This window comes from Pteropus vampyrus, unplaced genomic scaffold, assembly GCF_000151845.1.
Source record: "Pteropus vampyrus isolate Shadow unplaced genomic scaffold, Pvam_2.0 Scaffold44, whole genome shotgun sequence".
NCBI classification, from domain to species: Eukaryota; Metazoa; Chordata; class Mammalia; order Chiroptera; family Pteropodidae; genus Pteropus; species Pteropus vampyrus.
Window position 1 is genome coordinate 3,378,493 of NW_011888825.1, and position 5,182 is coordinate 3,383,674.

The 5,182-nt window shown below is 41.1% G+C and overlaps 1 protein-coding gene across 1 annotated transcript in view; it reads left to right on the top strand.

The window, feature by feature from the left end:
• The window catches only part of SHISA6 (shisa family member 6), a gene marked incomplete at its 5' end in the record, with an annotated part of 271,566 nt that overhangs the window by 80,520 nt on the left and 185,864 nt on the right, over window positions 1-5,182 (top strand). The window lies entirely within an intron of this gene.

Sequence of the window (5,182 nt, forward strand, 5' to 3'; positions counted from 1 at the left end):
AGGCCAGAACATGGAGTCAGGGATGCTGGGCTGTGTGTCAGTTGATCAGGGATGCTGGGTAGTGGGGCTTTGTTAGGTTTAACCGCACAAGCTGTAGAAACAGGACAGTGGCATTACTTTTCTAGGACTGCATCTGATAAACTGGGACATCTGCAATATTTCCTAAGCAAACTAGGTTACCCTCCCCACTGCTGCAGCCACCCGAGGGCATTGGGCAGCTGGGTGACCCAGAAATGGTCATCTCCTTGTCCAGCTCCATCTGGAATTCCAGCCCCTAATTCCAGGGCACTGACAGACAGGCTCTCTAGGTGGAATCGAGCTTTACAACACCAAATGGAATCAAGCCCATTCTAGTTGCAAGAAGCTTATCCCAAACAATAAGGGAAAGAGGCTTTTTTACTGTCTTAAAAAAAAAAAAAGAATTAGGAAGTAAAATAACAGTAAATCTTCCCCATCTACTTTTATGCTTTATAGTCTGGAGAAGCAAAATAATTGTAGGAAAGTGTGCCAGGTTGTGGGGGGAGGTGAAAGCTTGATGTCAAGAGACATTGATTTGGGTCGCTAAACTTGGAAAAATTACTTTTTCTCAGGGCCTAATTTTTTTCAGTGATATAATGAAAGGGTTGGCTTAGATGATCTCTAGGGGTCTTTCTTACTCTGAAAGTCTCTGACTATACATTATCTCTGGTTAACAGAGCCGAGAAACAATAAGGAGCATAGCCACTGTTAAGATAACTCTACCCTACCCCAAAAGCCTTGGCGATCTAGTGAGCAGAGGACCTCACAAGAGCAGTATTGGAAACCCCAGGTATTGTTTAAGTCAGCTGCCTTCTCTACTTCCCTCCTGTGATATGTACACTCTCCACTTCACTCATACTTTCAGGACACTCAGAATCCTGTGTGAGTTCACTTGCGTGTTATATAATTTTGGGGTTTCTTAACTCTTTCATGATGTAGATGAGAAGGAGGAACCAGCAGCCAGTGAATGCTACAGCTGACCACCAATAAGGCAGCCTGGGGGTTGGGGCCAAGCTTATTACTCATTTATTCATAACAGCATGGCATCGTATTTGGCCAATGTTCCAACTTTATGAATCCTTGATCATCTGCCTGTCTTTGTCATTTGGTTCCAGAGGGCTGTGTGCTCAGAGGACATTTCAGCAAACATACAGAGTGTGATGTGAAGTCTTTGAACCCAAACCTCCATGTGAAATCCCTACAGCCTGGGAGACAGATGAGACCACCCATGAGTTTGTTGAACTACTTATACTAAAAACATAGGCAAACTTTAGAGGCCTTTCCCTGGGCCACACTTTCCTGTCCCAACATCCCAAAGTAGGGAGCAGCCTCTGGCCTATCTTACCACGTCTAAGACAATGAGATTCCGAAATAGCACACTGAAGAGCACAAAGGCCATCTTCCCATAAAGGTAGCAACTTTAATCCCTTACTTCTCACAACAACATGTCCAGCTGTTAGAATCAATGTCCAGATGTGTCCTTGCCCTCAAACTCTGTGGACATTTTAACCCTCTGGATGGGAGCAAGAGACACCCTAGGGTTGGAATGCACCTACAACGTTAAGAGCATCATCTGACTGGGATGGATAGCCACGCAAGTGATGATGAGGATAGATGAGTTTGAAAACTGAGTGTTTGAAATTTGAGGTGCAGGGTCAGAGACCAGAGTAACTACTATCTCACTTCCAAACTCATTCAGGATAAAGGGATTATTCCTAGGTTGTATCTCATGATCACACACTAATCCGGAACAGCCTGTTTTCCGAGTTAGCATGATTTGGAAAGAATGCAATGGTTGGGTTTCTGCACTTCATGTTTCTGCTGCTCACTAGCTGGATAGCCTTGGGCCAGTCATTTCACCTCCCTGAGCATCAGTTTCCCCATTGGAGAAATGAGAGGGTGAGACCAAGGTATCCTCTAGTGCTCTAGCTTAGAGAGGTTTCAGGACTCTAAGATGAGGAGAGAGGAGCTCAATGTACTGGTGAAATCTTTGTTGGTAGTGACAGCAATAAATCCAGTACGAATTTAGTGATACTGAAGGAAAGAGGCATAAACTCATAAGACAATGAAAAGTTGAAACTCTTTCATGCAGACTTATTTTACACACACACACACACACACACACACACACACACACACACTTTTTAATAGATGTTAAATCATATATATTTTTTAAATAAATGAAAACCTCATTTACTTTTTTGATGCAACTTCCAGTTTATTTTAAAATTTGTCAGTAGTTATGCAACCTCAAATCAACATGGTCTTTTCAGTCTTCTAAGCTTCAATTTCTTCATCTGTCTAGTGGAGATAGTGAAAACTGTGTCAAGGGATGGATGTGGGCTACAGTGGAACTACAAGGAGTTCAGCATATTAGTCAGTAAGTTGAGTCCTGGACCCCGGTCACAGGTTCTCCGCATTGTGACCTGAGTGCAGTTCCCTCACTGCCATGGGCTTGGGCCCACCATCTGTAAATAGTGATAGTAATAGATAATAATAATAGATCCTAGAGCATAGTTTTGCATGTGATGAGGTGATTAAGAGCACAGTTCTGGAGCTAGTCTTGTAAGGGTTCCAAGCCCAGTTCTGACATTTATTAGTTGCATAACCCCAGGCAACTTAATTAACCTTTCTTTGCCCTGGTTTCTCCATCTGAAAAATGGGAGCAATGATGATACTCCTCTTACAGGTTTTCTTGAGGATTAAGTGAGTTAATATAGATAAGGGCTTAGAACAGTGCCTGGTACTTAGTAAATGCTCAGTAAATAAATTGTGTGTGTATGTTTTTTGTAAAGTATAAAACAGTTGACAAGAGTAATTTAACAAAATTTTCAAAAGAAATTACAAGTAATAAAGCAGTCTTACTATCATGGAGCTTACATTCTAGAGGAGACGGAAAATACACAAATAAATGCATAGGAGTAGGTAAGGTGGAGGTAAGTATGATGGAGAAGAACAACATAAAGCAGATGAAGGGGTGATGGAGAATGATGGAGACAGGGTACTAATTAGATTGTCATCCCGAAGGAGGCGATATTTTCAGTAAAGAGCTGAATGGACAGAGAGAGTGAGGCTCGAGGCTATCCAGGGCCCAGTCTTCATGGCAGAGAAAACAGTGAATATTAAGGCTCTGATGCTGAAATGTGATTTGGCTGCTAATAATATTAGTAACAATAATAGTAACAATGATAAAAATGCTTTAAAAGATAATCTTCAATGGATGTTCGGGACATTACTCATGCTCATTTGCTTATCTTAGCCCTCTTGGGTATTGTAGTCAGCCTGTGTTTTAAAATTGCAGTGAACTGTATTCAAAGTTGGGGGAGTAAAGAAAAAATGGCAGTGCTTCCAACTTTAAATGCTGTCCTGTTAATAGCCAGCCCCTGGTGCAGCCTCTTCCAGTTTTCCACCAAGAGACCTATGAAGACACAAAGAAGTATAACCAAGCACGGACTACTGAACACAGGGGCTATGAGTCAACAGCCACCCAAATCTTAGAGTTTTTCCACTAATTTCAAAGTTGTTATAACTGGATTAAAAATGTAAGTTGACATAAAATCTGTAGAATTAATGTATATAGGATTAGCATTCACTGTTTTTTCAATGACTGCCCATTGATTCAGACAAACCAGGCATTTGTGTTGTTTTCGACCTCTTTGGTGATGTCTTCGCCCTTTCTCTTCCTGATTCTTTCCTACAGACTCTAGAAAACAAGAAAGTGGGGGATGAGATGGGTGAACGCACAATGCATCTTAGAAGATACAGTCTCCATACATGTAAAAAGTTTTAGGTAGATGTAGGGTTAGAAGGAGCCTTGTGAGCCAACATCCTGGTTATTACAGCTTTTCTTAGACTGCTTTCATTAAAGAAGTCTTCCAAGAACCAGTCAGTGGGGCCATGAGAAAATCCCATCATGGTCCAGTAGAACCAGCTGTCCTGGTGTGGATTCTTAGTAGTTGTAGGGTAGAGAAAATCAACTTAGAACTGCTTAAGCAAAAGAGGAACATATTGGCTCCTTGTGGGTAATGTGTCAGATAAACATGGATCAAGTTGCTTGAACAATGTTTTTCAGTTCTCAAATCCCTCTCCCTCTCCCTCTCCCCCTACTCCTACTTCTTTCCCCTCCTCTTTTGCCTTACTTCATTCTTGGGCAGGCTGTTGCCCATGTGAGAGAAATGTGGCCACTGTCAACTCCCAACTTGCATAATCCTTACAGCTTCATATCCCAGAAAAAAGCAAAGCCTTTCATTATATTTCCAGCAAATGTTCCAGGATTCTGGTTAAAACCCTGCGTGACCTGTCTTGAATTGGCCCATATCTAAACCAATTTCAGGAGGATGAGGTCCAGTACATGGTCACTTCTCAGGGGCCTGGGGCAGGGGGAGCCAACGCATCTAAACCACTTGGACTACATGATATTGCTGTGGAAAGAGGCTAAGTGATTCCCTAAAGTTAGGGATTCTAGGCAGATGCAAAGCTCACACTCATTCCGCCTGCACTAAATGATGGCAGAGTGAATAAAGAGTAGAACTGACATCAAGAAAAATCTAGTCAGTAATGTAGATGGCAAATTGAGAACTTTTTGAAAAAATTCTAAGTAATGCTAGAGATTAGAGAGAGAAAAGATTATAGATAGAAAAGACAGAGAAAAGGCAAAAAATTAGAGATGTTCCTGAAGAAACTCTACAGCAGTTTTTGAAAACTAAGAATCAAAGATGCAAACGGATCACTTTCCTTCAGCCTCCCTAGGGTCCATGTTAAAAGAATACTCCTCATTACAGACAAAATCAAAAGGAAAAAAGATTTATGCCCAGAGCACCTTGCCAGATTACTGGAGTATATGAACAAAGTTAAAAAGAAAACTCATAGACACAGACAACAGTTTAGTGGTTACCAGAGGGAAAGGAGTTTGGAGGGGAGGTAGGTAAGGGTGAAGGGTCAAATATGGTGATGGAAGGGGATTTGACTTTGGGTGGTGAACACACAATGCAATATACAGATGATGTATTATTGAATTGTACACTTGAAACCTATATAATTTTATTAATCAATGTCACCTCAATTTTTAAAAAACTTTAAAAAATCAGTAAGCATCCAATCATTTAAGATAATTAAAAAATTATTATATATTCAAAGCACAGGCATACTTCAGAGATATTGCGGG